Raw genomic sequence first — 21048 nt, forward strand, 5'->3', positions numbered from 1 at the left:
CCAGATGGGAACACGTTGACTGGGATTCTTGACAGTAAATGGGGACGCATATTTATTGAAACACATGGCCTCAAAATTCAGCTAGGGCAATGCTCATCTCACAGATCACTCTTTAGGCTTATGTTCACACAGATACTGGGAGTTGTATAACTTGTGTTGGGGGAATTATCTTGTTGAATAATCCTTTCACTTAACTATAGATTAAGGTGGCTGTTTCAAAAAGGGGGAAATAATCCAGGATTATTCTCAAGGGCCAATGAGAAGAGCTCAGGGTCTTGGCCCCTAAATAAGCTGCCAAAGAGATGGGGCCTACAGTGTAGAGGCTTCTCAGAGGCAGTCATATCACTCTCCTCCCACTAGGAGATGTATTTTAGAGAGCTGGTTCCCTAAATTATAAATGCTGCCTAGCAGGTTTCTATATAATGAGGCATAGTTGCTCCCCCTTTCCTCCTTAGTTCCCAACCAGACCCAGTGTCCTGAATCAGCTAATAAAATGCTGGAACAGGCCTGGAGAAGAGATGCAAATGAGTTTAGACTTAAGATCTAAAATAATTAAACTTTCTCTCTTCTCTCTTAATTCTTTTTGTTTTGATTTCTCTTACAGACACAGCTCCCTTATATTCCCTAAGTATGTCTTGAGCAGACAGAATCCTTAAATCTCATGGCTTTTTTGAGATGGGCAGAGGGGAAAGGCAGAACTGGGCTTCTATTTGGGTGATACTTTAATGGCTAGGTGAAATGTAACATTTGCAGTTTGGATATCATATTAGCAGTGATGCAGTGGGTAGAGTGCTAGTCAAGAAGAACAGAATTCAAATCCAACCTCAGACAATTAATAGTTGCATGACTCTAGGCAAGTCACTTCACCCTAATCACCTCAGTTTCCCCAGCTGTAAAATGAACTGGAGAAGGAAATGGCCAAACAATCCAATATCTTTGTCAAGAAAACCCCAAATGAGGTCATGAAGAGTCAGACATGACTGAAAATGAATGTGAGAAGTTCTGACAAGAACATTGGCTCTTGCCCTTTCTGTAAGATTAGATTTGCAGATAGAATTACTCCTTGAACCACCTCCCTTACACCCAAATTATAACTACCTTCTCATGTAAGTTTGATTTTGAATTTGCCAATGTCCTCATTGTGACTTTAAGTATCAGGAGATGAGGATGAGGAGAAGATGAAGAGGGATTATCCAAGATACCTGTCTCTTGGGCACTGTCACATTATCCATCCACTGCCTTTTCTTTTTATTGTGCCTTACTTTTCTTATCTTTAAAATATGCATAATAACATTGCAGCAGCCTATTTCACAGACCTGTGACTGGGAAAGTGTTCTGGAAAACAGCATGGGGAAATGTAGATTTGGACCTAGAAAACTGGGATTTGAATCCCAGCTCTGCTGTATACAGTCTACATGACCTTAGGAAAGGTCATTTCCATTCTGAGCAGCTTCTGCATCTGTTCTGTGAACCTCAAAGAATCATATAAATCCAATGCAACAGTATTTCTTAAATAATTTCTGTATGTGAGAAATTGTTCCAGGAGCAAAAAATAAAACAAAAAATAGACCCTGTCCTTGAAGACCTTACGTTCTACTGCAGGGATACAGTATACAAAAAGGGAAAACAGGAAAGGCTTCTCACATAAGGGAATGTAAGTCAATCTTGGGAAAAGGAAATGCAGTTCAGTGATACAGAACAGTTTGTGCCAAAACCCAGAGGCTAGAGATGAAACTGTGCGTGCCATGAATCAGGGCAGATTAGCTGGAGGCAAATTAGGAAGGACTGAGTGTTCACCTAAGGAATTTATCTTTAATCAACTCCACAAGTCAGTAAGAGTTTATTAAGCATCTACTACTATGTGCCAGGAGTTATACAATGGAGATATTTCTGTAAACTCAAAAACCTCATTCAGACCTTAAGTATCAGGAGATGAGCATGAGAAGATGTAAAGAGATTATCCAAGATAGCTTACTCTCAATGAGTTTTGGGGGGAGACAACACGCAAACGACTATGTATAAACAAGATATGTATAGGAAAAATTGGAGATAATCTATAGAGGAAAGGCACCAGTAATAAGGAGTTTCATGTAAAGGGTAGAGTTTTATCTGGGACTTGAAGAAAGATTGAGAACAGCTTCATGTAGACATAGGATTTTATCTGGGACTTGAAGGAGGATTGAAAACACTTCATGTAAATGTAGGTTTTATCTGGGACTCGAAGGAAGCCAAGGAATCCAAGAGAACAAGATGAAGCAAAGAGTTCCCAGGATAGTAGATGGCTGATGAGTGTCCCCCAAATTGGGAGATGGGCAACCTTGTGTGCAGAATAGGGTTTCCAGTATTTTTGGGTTCACGAGTCTATGCAGGGGATTGAGAAAACTAGAAAGGAAGGGAGGACCTGAATATGAGGATCCTTAAATCTTCAACAGTATTTTGTATTTAATTCTGAAGGTAGGAAGAAGTTGCTGGAGTGTTTTGATTTGAGGTTAATGACACAGTCATATTTGTACTTTCAATAGATCAAATTTGACAAGCATAGTGGAAGATGGAGTGGAATAGGAATATATTTGAGGCAGAGAAAGTGGCCAAGAGGCTTTAGAATAATCTGGGAGTGAGATAATGGAGAGCTGAGTCTGGACAATGGTGGTGCTAGAGGGAAAAGGGAGGGACTGGGAAATTGGTGGTATCTCTGGCAGTCAAAAAACAGTTAAAAATTAGATAAGGTGGGAATCGTTTTGGACATATTGAGTTTAATATGTCTGTAAGGCATCTAGGCCAAGATGTCCAATAGATAGTTGGAGACCCAAGACTGGATGCTAGGGTTGTATAAATGACTTATCAGCATAGATATAACTGAATTTTTGAGTATAGAAGCAGAGGACATTGGATAGAATCTTGGTGTATAACCGTGGTTAGTGAATGTGATCTGGATAAGAATACAGTAGAGTTGGAGAAGGAACAGTCAGACCAAAGGCATCATGGGGAGCAACTAATTCTGAAGCACAAAAACTCTTGGGCCAGATCTGTGCTTTTGGAAACCTATTTTGACAGTTATGTGGAGGATAGTTTTAAAGAATCTGAAGCAAGGATCCACATGTGAGTTGTGGCTATTACTTTAGCTACTGTTTCTATACCATACCATGGTGGGGAGTTATACTAAAGTAATAAGAAGAAAGACTTTCTTGCTGTTCCTCATACATAACACACCGTCCCCCGACTCCAGATATTTTTTCTTTTTGTCCCTGTCACAAAAATGATCTTATTTAAAACTCTTGGACTATCTGACTTCCTTTCAAGTCTGTTAAAGAAAGGTCCACCTTCTGTGAGAAGCCTTTCCCAGTCCTCCTTCGTGTCTTTCCTTTGAGTCTTTTCCCAATTTATTCCTGTCTGTGTCTAATTTGTATATAGTTGTTTGCACCTTATCTCACACACCCTCCACCCCATTCGACTCTGAGGTACTCAAGACTGGGACCACTTTTATTGCTTTTCTTTTTATTCCTAGTGTTCAATACTGTATCTGGCATGCAGTAGGTGCCTAATAAGTAATTGTTAACTATCTGAATAAACAGAAAACAACTTCTCTAGTTATTTAATTCTAAGACAATTTCCTTTTCATGTAAAATAGATTTGTCTCTTTTTTTGTTTGTTGTTCAGGGCTCTTCTCTGCTCCTTGTGGGAAAAAAAAATGAGGTTGGAATCTTTTATATACCAACCTCAGCACCTGCCATAGCATCTTCCATGTAGAAGATAATTGAAATTTGTTAAACAACTGAATGAAAAATATATTAAGTGCTTACTGTGTCCCACACACTGGGATGGAATCCTTGCATTTTGGCAGGAGAAAATGTGGTCTGTAGACTTGGTTCTTGTTATTCATTTTTGCTCAGGATGTTGCATTATCATCAGCATCCATGCCTCTCATGCAAAACTTGGTATGTTCTTATTAATCAACATTTTCTTTTAACGTTTAACTTGGGAGCAAGTAAGTTAAGGACAAAAGTCAGTTGTAACCATAGAGTCCTCAAATCTTTTGCAGGCTAAATTGTAAAAATAAAGAAATATCCTCTGGGCTTGTGGAGTTTTTTGTTGTTTTGAGTTTTGTTTTTTTGTTTTTTTGTAAATCTGTAAATTATAGGCACTGTGCCTCATTTTCCAGATCACTAATTGCATGCGAAACTTTGTGAATTTGTAGCAGATGCTTGTAACACCAACGGCTCACCGAGAAAGAAAAGGGGTACTTTAATGTAGTCACTGTGAGAATGGACCATATGCTTTATCACTTGCCGTCACATTAAACCCTCTGCTGAGGACATGCTTGCCTTATTCTACACTTTCTAGGCGTATGTTCATGCAAACCCTGGGAGTTCCATGATTTATGTGTTGGGGGAAATCATCTTCTCAAATAATCTTCCTGCGTAGTTGTGGGAATGTTCATAAAAGGAAAAGAGAGAGAGAGAGAGAGAGAGAGAGAGAGAGAGAGAGAGAGAGAGAGAGAGAGAGAGAGAGAGAGAGAGAGATACAGAGAGAGAGATACAGAGAGAGATACAGAGAGAGAGATACAGAGAGAGAGAGAGGCAGAGACAGACAGAGAGAGAGAGAGAGAGAGAGAGAGAGAGAGAGAGAGAGAGAGAGAGAGAGAGAGAGAATATATTCTGGATTATTCACAGGGAAACATTAAAACCACTTATTACACTCCTAGAGCATCTTGTGATTGGAAGGAACCATCAGAGATGCTGAGATACTGGCAGAATGATGAAGACTGTAGGGCCATGCTTTATGAAGGTCAGTTAAAGCAACTGGAATTATTCATACCAAAGAATAAAAGACTAGAGGAAAGGAAGGAATCTAAAGAACATGATAGGTATGTTCAGTTATTTGTAAGTTGGTATGGGAAAATGGTATTTGATTTGTTCTTTAAGGGTAAGACTTGAAGCAAAGGTAGAAGTTCTAGGGAGGCAAGAGTCCCTACCTTAATATAAAAAAAAAATTCTTCCCTGTCCCAAAATGCAATGAACTGTCATTGGAAGTGTGATTTCTTATCACACTAGGAATGATAGGGAGGTCCTTTGAGCTAAGGTTAGATAGTGATCCATTTGATTTTTAACATTCAGATTTAACTTTTGTGTCTTCAAACATTCACTTGATTTTATTAATAACCTCACTTTCACTTTCATGTTGACAATTGTGCATGGCTACACATGGCTGTTCACAGTAGGGAGAAAAATGAGAGACATACTATGTGCATATTTGTGGAGTGGCTGGTATCCTACTATGTTAGGATTCTTATGAGGTCCTAAGTCGGTTGTCTAATTTAGCATGGTTCTTAACAGTTCTCTAGTTCAGAGTTCACACCTTTCACAACTTTAAAAGAGCATATAAAAGGACAAGCCCATTGGAAACTCAAGGAGATTCAGAGTCAAGATTCATTCCCCCTTCTACTTTTGTGCTGGCTGAAGACATTCAGACAAGAGCTCTCAGGAACCAAGGAGAGAGGAAGGCCTCCAGAAAACTAGCTGAGCCCCAAGTGAAGGAGATAAGATTTTGGAAGAGACAATAAAGGATTTGGACTCCTGGCTGCATTTGAGGTGATCATTGAAACTGAACTAAAGCCAAAGCTGCCTCCAGAAGCTCCCCAAGAAACCTGCTCCAAGAGAACAAATGTAATTTAGAGAAAAGAACATTACACTACTAGGAAGCCTCAAGGTTAAATGTCATCTGGGCTCTCCTGTGCTCCCATACTCTTGAGACCCTTAAGGATTTTAAATAGCATATAAAACAGATGTCATTGATTATTTCAAGGTGATGATCCAGTACCATCCACCAGATGTGAAGAACAGAGTGTGAGAAGTGATGTTGAAGCCTCCCCAGTCTTGCAATCTTCAGATAGCAGTCTGAACAATCTTTCCCTTGGTTTTCAGAGGGTGACCAAGATAGATTTATAGCAGAATAGAATAAGTCACAATCCCCTCACACAGCCCTCTATCCTAAAATTAATGTTCCAAAATTGTAAGTTTAAAGATTTTATTTGCTAAATAGTATTTGTGGTATTGTAAAATATCATGTATTATGAAAAGCAAATATTGCCTGAAATCGATGGTTTGGGTTTGTTTTAACTGAGATGTTAGCACAATAAGCACAGAATTCTAGAGAATCACCAGCAAGAAAATACGTTTTGCATGTTACCAATTTTACTTTTTTGTACAGTATTTCAGGGTTTTGTGGGTACTGTGCTAGGAAAATGCATTTCACCAACATTTTAATTATTTATTATAAAGAACTGCATGTAGAAAAGCACATTTTCAGCAATTTCTAGAGGCTGGATTTAAATTCACATCTTCCTGACTCCAAGTCCAGCATTCTATCCACTACAAAACCTAGCTGCCTGAATTATAGAACAGTTAAAACAACTGAATTGAAAAGTAAGGGGAGAAGTTTTCAGTTTGTGTTTTTCCCCAATAGTTGTATATGTACCTAAATTGAAGCAAGAATTAAGAAAGGATTTCCACAAGAAGGGAGACAGGCAGACAATAGATAGACACAGAGAGAGACAGAGAATGAGAGAGGCAGAGTCAGAGAGAGAAACAGGGAGAAAGGAGAAAGAGGAGAGACAGAAATAGAGAGTAGAAGAGAGAGACAGAACAGAGACAGACAGACAGACAGATAGACAGACAGGAGGGAGGGAGGGAGGAAAGAAGAAAGAAAAAAGAGAGAAAGAAAACAAAAGGAAAAAGTAAAGAGGCAAAGTTATTACTTTGTTTCTGGAGGGGGAAACACATTCTAAATCTTCAAAGGGTAAAAAATATATTTTTTAAGAAATCAGCAGGTAGTTTTGAACATTTTGAAAGAATTTTATAAATTACCTCAGGAGTCAAGGAAGAAATTGTTTAAAAATGTGCTATTTGATGAATGATCACAATTAACTAGACAATACTGGATATAATGGGAAAGTGATATGAACTCCAAATGTAAAATATCTCATCCTGTCCATGCACTTTAATTGCTTTCTGGCTTGTGCTTATTCCCTGATGAAATAATTGGTGAGAGGAAGAACATGAGAGACATTTTTTATTTTTTTAATTAATTGTTTTTTTCACTTGTATATTAACTTTTTAGAAATACATATTTCTTTATGAAATATGTTGGAAGAGAAAAATCAGAACAAAAGGGAAAAATCACAGGAGAGGAAAAAAAGAAATGAACATAGCATGTGTTGATTTACATTCAATCTTCATAGTTCTTTCTCCAGATGTAGATATCCAAAGTTCATTGAAATTGCCTTGAAATAAGAGACATTTTATAGCAAAGTCAAGTGAAATCTAACTTGCCCCCTCCTACCGAAAAGTCTTTCCTGATCCCCTAGCTGTTAGTACTGCTCCCTTTATCACTATCTTCCTCCTCTGAAATTACTTTGTATTTTCCCTTATTTATTTATTAATTCTTATCTATATACAATTGTTACATCCAATAGAATGTAAGCTCCTTGGAGTCAGGAATGGTTTCTTACCCTTTTTTCCCTCAGACAGTGTTCTGCTACTTATTGTTTTGAGGAAACCTAAGAAGACTAATAATTTGGCAGAGGCTCTGCTAATTTCTCACCTTCTCCACCCAGGGAACAGGAAACTCAGTGGTTAGAGGTTGCTCAAAGGCATTTAGATGGAAGTCTAGAAGAATGAAGTTCATATATGGCTCCTAAAACTTTTTAGTTGTGTGACCCTGGACAAGTCAATTAAACTCTGTCTTCCTCAATTTCCTTCCCATAACAAATAGTACTTGCCTTACTAGGCTACTTTGAGTTTCAAATATAAAAGCTGCTTAGCACTGTAGGAGGCACTTATAAATGATTATTCCTTCCCTCCCATTGAAAGGCACACTAGAGCTTAGGAATCATGGGTTCGAGGCCAGTTTTGCTACATACCAACAGGTCTCAAATGAGAACCTTTCCAGGGTTTCTTCAATAACAATTTCTTACACCTAAAGCAGGTTTAAGGTCTCCAGAACTCTCATCTACCTTTCCGGACTCCTTGCTTGGGTTCTGATTAGGTTCAGATCTCCCTGAATAGGAAAGGAACTTCCCATGTCCCAATAGGATCAGTGTAGCTAAAGCATCTTTATGCCTAGATGGGCATGGTAGATATGCGACATAAAGCTGGTAAGGAGGAAAGAACTATTGAGAAGGGAAACAAGCTCAACTCCGCTCTACTATTTATAACCTGTGTGACCTTGGGCAAGTGAAAAGCTTCCTGGGTCTGTTTTCACATCTCTAAAACTAGTGGGTTAGATCAGATAAGGTACATCTGGGTACTACAGTAGATAGAGCCACTGAATTTAGAATTAGGAAAATCTGAGTTTAAATCCAGCCTGACACTTACTACGTGTATGACTCTGAGAAAGTTACTTTATTTGTTTACCTCAGTTTCCTCATCTGTAAAATGAGCTGGAAAAGGAAATGGCAAATTACTCCAGTATCTTTACCAAGAAAACCCCACGGGGCATCATGAAAAGTGAGACATGATTGAAACTGCTGAACAAAAACAAAAAATTAGATAACTTCTGATGTATGTACTCATGTGAACACATATCCACCCGCCCAATATAGCAGAATTTTTACTTCTAATTGAGTACCATCCCCTTCAACATAGATACTCTGGAAGATTATTAAATTCAGCCCTTTCATAGGTCATGGTGCCATAGAATGACAGACTGAAGGGAACATTATGGGATGATCTGCAAATGATGGATTTTAGCAGTTCATAAGAACATTAGAAAATTTGTAGGCTGTAGAGTGAAGTCAGCAGACCCAGGGGAATAATGTATACTATCACTATAATAACATAAATGAAAACACTACTCAAAGGCAGTTAAACTCAGATGAATTGCAAAGGTCAACTTTGGAATGGGAGAATAGGTGATGAAATAAACTTCTTTTCTCTTAGTAGAGAGTTGGGGAAATTAGAGAAGCAAAACGTTGCATAAGACCTTGATGCAGTTATTTTATCATTTGGTTCAACTGTTTGATTGTTGTTTTTACCAGGGAGGAAATAGAAAATAAATTCAGAAGTGGTGTGTGTGTGTGTGTGTGTGTGTGTGTGTGTGTGTGTGTGTGTGTGTGTGTGTTTGTGCTTACGCATGCAAGCACTAAAAAGCCCAATTGGGGTCACAAAGAGTTGTACATGACTGAAATGACTGAATAAAAATGAAAAGAGACTTCAGGAGCCTTAACAATAAGTTATTTTATTCTATCTCTTATTTTATAGAAGAGAAAAACTAGAGCATTTTCAAACAATATAGGAAGATCACTGAATTTGGAGTTGGGGAAGCTGGCTTTGAATTCCAACTCTGATTATGTTTAGTTGTATGATAAAGGAGAAGTCCCATCCTCCCATTCCTCTTTGGACTTCAATTTCCTCATCTATTAGGTGAGACAGTTGAGACAGATGACCTCTGATACATCTTCCAGCTCTAAATCTATGATCTTTGAGAGTCTTGGAAATGGCTTTTGAAGTTCATTTCTGAGCTCCCAAGAAAAGAGGTTTCCTCCTTTGTTTTCTGTCATACCATTTCAAATCAATCACCTTACCTTTTCCCACCTTCTCAAGCTCAGTGTCGCCAGACTATCTTCGAAATTATTTTTGGTGGTTTTGTAAATAAAGCGCCAGGCCTGGAGCGGGGAAGACTTCAAACCCAGCTCAGACACTGACCAGCTATGTGACTCTGGTTACTTCACCATCCACTACTTTGCCTCAGTTTTCCTCATCTGTAAATGAGCTAAAAATAGAAATGGCAAACCACTCTAGTATCTTTGCCAAGAAAACCCCAAATGGTGTCACAAAGAGTTGGACACAATTGAAATGGCTAAACAACAAGTTTCTAAAAATTAAATCCAGCTTCAAAGGACAAAGATTTATTCTGTGAATGCTAATCGTTTAATTAATAAGCGGGAGCACTTCAAGACAGTTCCAAAGAGCAATCCAAAAATACTTTCACAATAGTTATTTCCTTGACTGAGTTTTGAGCGATGAAAAGGATGTCAATAGATGGAAATCACTGAGTAGACGGAAGAGACTCATACAAATAGAAAATGGCATGAGCAAAGGCAAAGATATGGACAAGGGTAGGATGGTTTTGAAAAATGACCAAAAGTGTAGACGAAATGTGGCATGAATTCTGTGGGAGTTATGGCTTGGGATAAAAGTTTGACCTTCCAAGGCAACTCTGTGAAGGAAACCCTGCTTATTTCCTTGAATAATTTGTGGTCTGTTTGTGGGGTGAAAAACAATCCTGTTGCCATATTGTTACATTTCATACATACATATACATATATATATATATATATATATATACATATATATATATATATATATATATGTATATATATATCTGGCACTATTCAAATATTGGAATTAGGAATATGTGCTTCTCCTGACCAGCTGAGTCAGAAATGGTATGAGCAGTTTAGCACAACTTAGATACTAAGACTATAGTAGCAAACATGCAGAATTTTTTTTTTGGGGGGGGAGAAGGCTGTGCTGATGTTGAATTATTCATTATTTTAATATGTTTTCTTTTTGTTTGTATTTTTTAATACAAAATCTATTGGTCCATTCTGATACTACTACTATAAGGTAGTATGTAGCTGATTTAATCAATATTAATTATTTATGTAATATTTAATATTTGGGGCATCCTTTATGCTAATACTTAATACTCCTCTTAATCATTTGGGGAATGTTGCTATTATCTTTGATGTTATAAAATAATAATAGTTAATTAGTATAAACCTTATGATTAAGTAACAGTAATAGTAACACATTTATAAGGCATTTAAGATTTTCAAAGCCCTTTCCTCATAATAACTTTGAGATGTATTGTTCAAGTATTTCTCATTTTATGGATTCATGATTTATACATAAAGGGGAATACTACAAGCAAATAAGGAGAACAAGGGATAGTACTACCTCTCAGATCTGTGGAGAAACATGGAATTTATGGCCAAAAACCTAGAAAACATTATGAAATGCAAAATGGATAATTTTGATTATATTAAATTAAAAAGTTCTTTTTTTTTGTTTGTTTTTAAACAAACAAAACCAATGCAGCCAAGATCAGAAGGAAAGCAGAAAACTGGGGCAAAAATGTACATCTAGTGTTTCTAATAAGGCCTCATTGATTAGAGAAATGCAAATTAACACAACCTTGAGGTACCATTTCACAGCTCTCAGATCAGTTAAGATGACAGGAAAAAATAATGATAAATGTTGAAAGGGATGTGGAAAAACTGGGCACTAATACATTGTTAGTGGAGTTGTGAACTGATCCAACTATTTTGGAGAGAAATTTGGAACTATGGTCAAAGGGCTATCAAACTGTGCATACTCTTTGATCCAGCAGTGCCTCTCCTGAGTCTATACCCCAAAGAGATCAAAAGAAAGGGGAAAGGACCCATTTGTAGAAAAATGTTTGTAGCAGCTTTTTTTAAAAAATAGTGACAAGGAACTAGAAATTTAGTGGGTGCCCATTAATTGGGGAATGGTTGAATAAGTTACAGTATATGAATATATTGGAATATTATTGTTTTATAAGAAATGATAAGCAGGCTGATTTCCAAAAAGCCTGGGAAGAATTATAAGAACTGATTTTAAGTGAATTGAGTAGAATCAAGAGAATATTGTACACTGCAACAAGAACAATTGTGATGGATTTGGCTCTTTTCAATAACGAGGTGATTAAAGGCAAGTCTAATAGACTTGTGATGGAAAGAGTCATCTACATTGAGAGAACTATGGAGACTGAATGTGGATCAAAGCATAGTATTTTCATCTTTTGTTGTTTCTTTGCTTGTTTTTTTTTTTCTTTCTCATTTTTTCTCTTTTGATATAATTTTTCTTGCTCAGCATGATGAATATAGAAATATGTTTAGAAGAATTGCCCATGTTTAATTAATCTGTTGCTGTCTAGGAAAAAGGGTGGGTAGAAGGACAGAGAAAAATTTGGAACATAAGATTTTGCAAAAATGAATGTTGAAAACTATCTTTGCATGTATTTGGAGAAATACAAAGTTATTATAAAAAATAATTTTAAAAAGGATTCTCCACTTTATAAAGGAGAGCACTGAGGCACCAAGAAGGAAATTATTTGTTCAAGGTCACACAACTAGTAAATGTTAGAACCAGGACTTGAACCCAGGCTTTCTGACTCCCAATACCAGTGTTCTTTTCTTGGTCAAGTAAGACCTTAGATTGAAGAAAACAAACTGCTAGTACAAATGTAGGACAAACAGTTCATAAACCTTGGATAAAAGGTATGAAAGACATGATATAGCTATATCATAACCATAACTGTAACCTTGAAATAGTGGGTAGCACCATATCCAATCATTGATAAAATAAAGAAAGGGGTACAGTGAATGGAACTTCCATTAGACAGGTTGAGGGTCGAAGTAAGGAAAAACTTCCTAACAATTCAAGCAGTCCAAAAGCATAATGGGCTGACTTAAGAGGTAGTAAGTTTACCTTACTGGAGGTTCTTAACCAAATACAAAAACTTTCAATAGTTTTTCAGTCATATACCACACTTGGTGACCCCATTTGGGATTTTCTTGGCAGTTATTGGAGTGATTTGCCATTTCCTTCTCTGACTCATTTTGTACATGAGAAAACTGAGGCAAACAGGGTTGAGTGACTTGCCTGGGGTCACACAGATAGTAAGTGTCTTAGGCTGGATTTGACCTCAGGAAGGTGATTCTTCCTTACTCCAGGCCCAGCACTCTATCCATTGTGCTACCTAGCTACCCCTATAAATTATTTATTATTAATAATAATTTTGTATCATTAAAAATTATAGATTTGAGTAGAAACTCAAGTGATCCTTGAATAAGTGGATTGATGATGGAGAGCCTGGGTTAATCAGCCCTTAATAAACAAGTAGCAAGTCTTGGGGGAAAAGAAAAGACAATAGGCCAAAATAGACCCAGAGTAGACTGAGAAAAATAGCCAGAGAGTGCTAGATTGAGTACCTGTGACTTGGAATCACATTTTCTGCCAGAATTTTTGATTCTTAACCAGTTAATTAATTACTCAAAAAATAAGATCACACAAGTAAGTATTGGAATGTATCTTAGAGGCCAACTCCAACAATTTGTAGAAATTTTGTAGAAAAAAACTGAAGCCTAGAAAAGGAAAAGATTTGCCTAAAGTGAGACGGGTCCAGTCCTAAGAAACAAACTGGGATTCAGACCCATGTCTTTTTCAACTTTAAATCCTGTGCTCTTTCTGCTGATATCAGCATTAAAACTAATTAGACAATCAAATTCATTCTGTGCTGTAAATGACTAATATTGGCTTAATGTGCTCCCTTCCAAAGAACATTTATATTTTAACAGGATTCTCTAATATCTTAACCTAAAGAAATAATTTTCTCATGGTGTATGTAGACTAAGTATATTGAGATTGGGATATAATCAGGGGTCATAGGGGTCATGTAGGCAGAACCAATGCCCTTCATCTTGTATCACAGGGATCGCCATCTACTTTACCTATTGGAAAAGCCACCTGAATATCCAGGGACCACTATTTCTGGTCCTGATCTGTGAAAAGTAGCCCCAAAGGTGGATGGTAGTTTGGGGGGTTTTTGAGTTTTTTTTTAAATTAATTTTATAATTATAACATTTTTTTTGACAGTACATATGCATAGGTAATTTTTTACAACATTATCCCTTGTACTCCCTTCTGTTCCGAATTTTCTCCTCCTTCCCTCCAACCCCCCCAGATGGCGGGCAGTCCCATACATATTAAATATGTTATAGTATATCCTAGGTACAATATATATGTGCAGAACCGAATTTTGTTGTTGTTGTTGCAAAGGAAGAATTGGATTCAGAAGGTAAAAATAATCTGGGGAGAAAAACAAAAAATGCAAACAGTTTACACTCATTTCCCAGTGTTCCTTTTTTGGGTATAGCTGATTCTATCCATCATTGATCAAGTGGAATTGGATTAGCTCCTCTCTATGTTGAAGATATCAACTTCCATCAGAATACATCCTCATACAGTATTGTTGTTGAAGTGTATAATCTCCTAGTTCTGCTTTCCCTTTCCCTTCTTTAGTATTTCCTTGGGATATAAACCCAGTAGTAGCACTGCTGGATCAAAGGGTATGCACAGTTTGATAACTTTTGGGGCATAATTCCAGATTGCTCATGGATGGTAGTTTTAGCACTGGTATATTTAACAACCACCTTTACATATGATCCAGAAGGACATGGGTTAGGAAAAGGACCTGTATGTGCCAAAATGTGGCAGCTCTTTTCATAGTGGCTAGAAACTGGAAGATGAATGGATGCCCATCAATTGGAGAATGGTTGGGTAAATTATGGTATATGAAGGTTATGGAATATTGTTGTTCTGTAAGAAATGACCAACAGGAGGAATACAGAGAGGCTTGGAGAGACTTACATCAACTGATGCTGAGTGAAATGAATAGAACCAGAAGATCACTGTACACTTCAATGCTGTATGAGGATGTATTCTGATGGAAGTGGATATGTTCAACATAAAGAAGATCCAACTCACTTCCAGTTGATCAATGATGGACAGAAATAACAACACCCAGAGAAGGAACACTGGGAATTGAATGTAAACTGTTAGCACTACTGTCTATCTACCCAGGTTATTTATACCTTCGGAATCTAATACTTAACGTGAAACAAGAATATTGGATTTACACACATATATTGTATCTGATATACTGTAACACATGTAATATGTATGGGATTGCCTGTCATCTAGGGGAGGGAGTTGAGGGAGCGAGGAAAATTTGGAAAAATGAATACAAGGGATAATTTTATAAAAAAATTATTCATGCATATGTACTGTCAAAAAAATTATAATTTTATAATTATAAAATTAATTAAAAAAATAAACTCCCACCATTAGTTGGACCATATGGCTCTTTTAGCTCTACATCTTTGATGTTGCCTCTACCACTTGAAAACCGACCTTCAACACATGCAGGACAGAATTTAATAGCTAAAGATCCTGAGAAGGGAATTGATCTATGGCTTAATGAACCACAAATGCTAGAATGTTAAGTCTAAAAGAGTCTAGAAATTGACTCTTTCCCTCTCCCATCACCATTTTATAGATTAGGAAGCTGAATCTCAGAGAGTAAAGTAGATCTTTCCAAAGCTACACAATGGCATAAGGGCAGACATAGTCCACAGTTGTGGTAATAGTTATTGAAGGCATAAGTTTGACCATATCACTCCCCTGCTCATTTAAAGGAGTCTTATCACATTCTTCTATGTAGCATTTAAGGCTCCACAGTCTGTCTTCAAGTTTCCTTTCCAGAAGCATTCCCCCTTCCCCCTTTTTTCCCTCCAGACACTCTGTTTTCTAACTAGATTAGTCAACTTGGGAATTTCCAACCTACATTTCCTCTCTCCATGTATTTTCAGAAGTCACCTTCCCTTCCCAAAACACACTTTATCACCATCTCCTCATCTTGGAAGTTTTTTCTTTCTTTAGAGTTCTGCTGGTATGTCACCTCCTTTGTAAATCCTTTCCTAAGCTCGCCGCTAGCCCCATTTCCTTTTGTTACTACTTTCCTGGTCTCCAATTACCTTGTATTACTTTACCTGTGAGCTTGTTATATCTCTAGTAGAACATTTTTAGTTTGAGGACAAGCATTATTTCAGTTCAGTTTGGATATCCCCAGTAATTAGCACAATGCTTTGTGCAAATAGGTGCTTTATAAATGTTTGTCAGATGATAACAGTAATGTATTAGGTTCTGTAATATTCCCCAAAACCTCATTTACTTACAATCTCCTCCTTTGGTGCAGCAATCCAAAAGAAGAAATCAGGAGCTCTACAATAAAATCATCAATAGACAGTCACCAAGGCTAGATATCATCAATTAAAGCTAGATATTATGGTCTTTTATTTTAATTTTTTTAATTTACAAGAATTTATTTTATCTTTTCCATCAAGAAGGGGGAAAATCTTTGTAACAAATGTGCATAGTCCAGAAAAAAATTCTGACATTGACCATTTCATATCCTTAGTCCATCTCCATCATTTCTTAACCAGGTTAAGCATTCTTAATCATAGTTGGAATCATAGTTGACCAGGTATTGTTCAGAGATCTTAAATCTTTCAAAGATATTTTATTTTTAAAGTATCATTTTTTTATATATAAATTGCTCTTTTGTCTCTGTTCACTTCACACTGAATCAGTTTATATAAGTCTTCCTAGATTTCTCTGAAACTTGTTCCTTTTACTATTTCTTGTAGCGTAACAATGTTCTATTATATTCCTATACCATATTTTGTCCTACCATTCACCAGTTGACAGACTTCCCTTTAGTTTCTGGGGTCTTTGCCCCTGCAAAGACTTGACTATTTAGTACCTACCATATGATAGAATGGAAAAAGCAATAGACTAAAGAAAAAGAAAGAAAAGAAATTATGCCAGTTATAGCAAACCTATAATATTGGGGGTGGGGAAGCAGTACCGCTGTCTTTCCTTGCCCTTGCTAGAATATTCCATGTAAGCCCCAAGGGCAGGGAATGTGGGAATGGTACAGTGTGATTTGAGGATGGGTGACCTTTTTAAAGTTTCCTTCTGCTTCTGTTTATTCACCTGTAAAATGAGAAGAGTTATACTTAGACGCCTCCTAGGGATGTTCTGAGACTTGCTTAATTAATGTTGAAATTGCTTTGACAGATTCAGATGAAAGAAAGGAGCAATAGAACTGCTAGGTGGCGATTTTACTGTTTGTTGTTTCATTTTTTCCTGCATATTCCCCATGATCAGGCACCCTGTGGGTCACATCCCTGATCCCGTGCTGTCTGAGGTCTCTAGGCTTGCTGAGTTGGTTGATGGGCTGGAGGCTTTGTATTTCAGCCTCCAGTTATTCTTGGCTTCACTTCCTTTCCCAATGAAGCTTGGAAGAGTGAGTGATGGAGGCTCGGGGAATGTCGTGAGTTCCAAGGGAGCAAAAGAAGCCTCCCATTCGAAGCTATTGAAGCAACTTTAAAGTGAGTTGCTGGTAGAGGAAGTTAGGAGAGTTCATACTCTCTTATGACTCCTGAGCTGCAGGGAATAGAGCCTTCTTCATGACTTGTTGTAATCAAGGGGGCAGAAATATGACAAAGAGAGACATCACAAAGTTTTTGGTTTTTCATCATGAATGTTAAAAATGGAAATCTTTCATAAACTTATCTCATTTAGGTACATGGGATCATAAAGTCGAGTTGAAAGAGACCTCGAAGACTTTCCAATTCACAGGAACCAGCTTTCTTTCCCTTGTAACATGTTATCTATTAATTAACTAGTTATTTGATTTATCTGTCAATGTATTTATCTTTGGTTTGCGAATGGAAAGAATGTCAACAAAAAGAACATTTTTTTATATACAAAGTATATGTGAAATCATGACACTTTATCATTTATAGCTTGCTTTTTAGAACTATATAATAAATTCAGGGAGTTAGTTTCAAATCTGTCCTGCTTATGTTTCCTTCTGAACTTCAAGACAGGCATTTGTTGGTAGGAAGCTAGTCCGACTGTATGCACACAGAAACACACTTCCTTGACTACGATAGCAAGTTTCCCGATATTAAATAATGTCCATTGCCCACCATAAGACATGTAGAGAAAGAGATGCTAAGCCCCAGATTAGTCTTTTGTTTGGCAAGAAAATACATGAAATTTCTCTAGAATTGGTCAACAACGGGGACAGACATATTATGTATTTTTAAAAATCTTATCCCAAGTTTGATTTTGCCTTTAAAAATATGGTCCAAACCTCATTCAGCAATTTGTTATAGGCTGTATGGAACATTTCTGTTTATTCTCCAGTATTGACAGGACTCCCCTCTATTCTGCTTCTCATATATATATATATATATATATATATATATATATATATATATATATATATATCCCTCCAGGGAAGTAGGGAAAGTCCAGGGAAGAGTTTGTGCATAATTAGGGGAAAGAAAGGAGCCACTGGTTCATAGGGGTTAGAAGTGGAAAGCCTCTTTTTAAAAGTGACTTGCCTGAAGTCATACAGCTATTAGAGTCAGCATTCAATCACAGTCTAAGTCCTCTGACTCCGAATGTTGTCCTTTGTCTGGTTCTCCCACCAGCCATGTATAAAATTATATTGTTTTAGATTTGGTGACTCTGCTTTCCCATTTCTCTGCACCAGTTTTGTACAGGGGAGCTACTTAGGAGACTTGGAATCAAATAGATCCTGGACAAGCCATATTATATCTACCTACCTCAGTTTCCTCAACTATAAAATGGAGGCAATCTGTCTCTTAAAGTTGTTGTGAAGATTAAATGATATTATACATATCCAGCTATATAAGTGCTCCCTATTATCATTTGCTGCAATCACAGACAAGTTATGAAATTGTTAAGTCATTTCAGGAATGTCCAGATCTTTGTGATGCCATTTGAGGTTTTCTTGGCAAAAATACTATCGGGTTGCCATTTCTTTCTCCAGTCATTTTACAGGTGAGAAAACTGAGGTAAAATAGGTTTAAGTGACTTGTCCAGAGTCTGGGCCCAGCACTTTATCCTGGTGTATTATTGGGATAACTCAGGCTCATAAATAGCTATTAGAAAAAACAGAGTTTAAGGGATAGAGAATAGGATTTGACCTGGGGTGAAGGGAGAAGACCAAAGAACGACTTCAAATCCTTCAGATTTGCTTTGGCTTTCCCATACCAATTAACTATGATTTCCAAACTCCTATGTCCCAGCTCTTTGGGGAAAAAATATACTTTGGAAGGCACAGTGTATAAAACATTGGTTTTGGGGAATCAGAGAATCCTGATTCAAATTTGCACCTCTTATTACTTGCTACTTCTGCCACCTTCAGAAAATTCTTGAATTTTGAAAATTCAATTTTCTATACTATATCAATATAATATAATCAAATTTGAAAATTTGAAAATTCTCTCTTTGAACCTCTTGGTAGAAAGAGGGAGCTAGGTTAGATAACTTATAGACTTCCTTCTAGCTCTTCATTTATGATCCTTTGATCAGATATATAATGTATGACTATGGCTTGTAAATTGGGACAGTCTGGAAAAACCACGTGGAAATAGCTTGCCACCCAAAACTGGTAACTATGCCAGAATTTCCTGGAGAATATGTTCACTCAATGGAACTAGGTTTGTATATATAGGAATGAAGGCCTCAGAAAGATGTATGTGTGTGTGTGTGTGTGTGTGTGTGTGTGATTAGTATCCATTCTCTGGTTTTTCTCAATTCAATTCTCAATTCCAAATTCAAAACTTAAAGTCAAAACATTGCCAGAAATGTAAGTCTTTACATCAGATATTTTCTTCTTCATGCTCAAACATTTGCCTTTAATGTCGTTCCAAGGCTATTCTCTTAAAAGAACTAAGCTGGAGTGGCAAGAATAGGAAGAAAAAAAAAAAAAACCAAAAAACAAAGCATCGTTACTTCAAAGAAGTATGGCTAGTTTTGCCATGTTACTGTGGTGACATGCTTTAAATGGTTTCAAATTGAATTTGTTTAGTCATGAAATATTTTTGAGAAAATCTGGTAAAGCAAAGTGCTAATAATAAATGCTAAATTCATAATGCCTTTTCCTACCATATGAGTCCAAAGAGATTACTACTGGGAATGAATTTAAGTAAGTTACTTCTGCCTCAGTTCCACTATTTGTAAAATGACTATAATAGGATTATTGATTTAAAGTGATAAGGTACTTTAAAGTCCATCTGGCTCAACACCTATTAAGAAATAGACCCAGAAAAGTAATGTTAGTTGCCTAAGGTCATCCTTTTTTCTCTTTTAGGTCATTCTTCTAAATGTCAGAGGTGACATTCAAATCTCTGGTCTCTGCCTCCCAATTTTTATCTATAAAATGAAGTATTTGGATTTCATGGTCTCTTCTAATTCTGGATCTATGATACTGTAATTAAATCCAGTCTTCTTTGTGGTCTAGCTTCCTCTATTTTATAGAAGCAGAAACTGAGTCTCAGAGAACTCAAGGGACTTTCTTCAAATTCCACAAGTGGCCAAACCAGAGTATCAGCCCAGTTTGACTTGGAATCCAACATTCTTTCCACAGGACCCCTGTCTAGCTTGCAACACAGAACAAAGGCTGAAAACAAATGAGATAATGCATTTGAGAGAGCTTTATAAGCTGCAAAATGCTAGGAAATGTGAGATATTAATATTATTATAGCACTTTTAATCAGCATTGCACAATTTAACACTTCATTACATGCTATCTTCTTTTCCAGCTGCCTTCTGTGAGTTTTGCTTTCCCAAACAAGATGGTTAAACTTCTCAAGCAAAGGAAACTTATGACAATAGCAATAAATATTTATTGATTCCTTCTACTCAACAACCATGTAACCCTCAACAAGTCAGCTTCTCTGAGGCATATATATATATATACATTCTCCTCATCCTGGCTCACTTTTGTTCTTTGTCTCTCTTTTTTTCCTTTGTCTTCTAACCTATCCTTATTGCTAAGGCTATTTGAAGCTTATTAATCCAGCCTCTCCACTTCAGATCAGCTTATCCCCAGATCCCTTAAGCTCTTCTTTGAACGTAGTTTTTTCTATTATTAGCCACAATAATAATGTTAATAATAGTTACAAATAAATTAGTGGGAGGTAACAGAATTATTGATTGATTTAATGTTGGAGGAGTCCCTTGAGATCATATCATGAACCTTTTTGGCAGTCTGATGAATCTATTCTCCTTTCTGAGAACAATGTTCTTAAAAGCATAAAATAAAATACACAAAAACACAAAGAGAAAGTTGTGAAATAAAGATATAGTTATTTTCCCTTCAAAGTTCACCAAAATCTATTGATGAGTCCTTTGGAGAGCTAAGGATTTCAAGTTGAGAAACCCTGATCTAGGCCAGCCCTCTGATTTTATAGATCCTAAGTTAGTTGATCTAGTACTAAAAAGTCTTTCAGAATAATTGTTCTGTAAGAAATGACCAGCAGGATGATTTCAGAAAGGCTTGGAGAGACTTACATGAACT

The 21048-nt window shown here is 36.8% G+C and overlaps 1 protein-coding gene and 1 non-coding gene across 4 annotated transcripts in view; both read left to right on the forward strand.

Annotated features, from left to right (window-relative positions):
• Positions 1-21048, forward strand: part of IQSEC1 (IQ motif and Sec7 domain ArfGEF 1) — a 740816-nt gene that overhangs the window by 74414 nt on the left and 645354 nt on the right. The gene's annotated exons all lie outside the window — the stretch shown is intronic.
• Positions 6062-6123, forward strand: LOC141552361 (small nucleolar RNA SNORD44). Its single transcript, XR_012485157.1, has one exon. It is a non-coding gene; the product is annotated as a small nucleolar RNA SNORD44 (small nucleolar RNA).

The sequence above is a fragment of the Sminthopsis crassicaudata genome, chromosome 1 (assembly GCF_048593235.1).
Source record: "Sminthopsis crassicaudata isolate SCR6 chromosome 1, ASM4859323v1, whole genome shotgun sequence".
In the NCBI taxonomy this organism is placed as follows: domain Eukaryota; kingdom Metazoa; phylum Chordata; class Mammalia; order Dasyuromorphia; family Dasyuridae; genus Sminthopsis; species Sminthopsis crassicaudata.